We start from the raw sequence: 740 nt of genomic DNA on the forward strand, positions 1-740 counted from the left end.
TATGTTATTACTCATTATTGTAATTTCTCAGCATGACTTTCCGGCATCTGGCAATATTTTAAACGTTTTTGTATGGTGATTGGGATAGCAAAAAGTTAACTCGTTCAGAAAGAATGGAATATATATATATATATATATATAGAAAAGTAAAATGAAAATATCTTTTTTTTTACTTATTTTCGAGTCCCACTAAAAGAGGACTTTAATATTCCAACACCTATGTGTTTGTTTTATAATCAAAAATTAATATAATCTGCCTGCCATGTCGTAAACTATGTATTTCCAAACGAAAATTATCTTAACTTAGTTGTATTGTTACAATAATCCGTTATTGCTATTTATAACAATATACCTTAAACTTATTGCTATGCGACAAATTATGATAAATAGTGAGAAAAGAGGTAAAGTAGTTATTGTGCTGTTATAATCATCTGTTATTGTTACTGTAGCAATATGAATTGAACTTATTACTATTTTATAAATGATGATACATAGTAAGAAAAGAGGTAAAGTAGTAGTTGTATTGTTATAATAATCCATTAATGCTACTACGACATTAAACCTATTACTATGTAACAAATGATGATAATTAGTAAGAAAAGAGGTAAAGTAGTAGTTGTATTGTTATAATAATCCAATATTGTTACTACGACATTAAACCTATTACTATGTAACAAATGATGATAATTAGTAAGAAAAGAGGTAAAGTAGTAGTTGTATTGTTATAATAATCCATTAAT

Source organism: Limulus polyphemus, unplaced genomic scaffold (assembly GCF_000517525.1).
Source record: "Limulus polyphemus unplaced genomic scaffold, Limulus_polyphemus-2.1.2 Scaffold1754, whole genome shotgun sequence".
Lineage (NCBI taxonomy): Eukaryota > Metazoa > Arthropoda > Merostomata > Xiphosura > Limulidae > Limulus > Limulus polyphemus.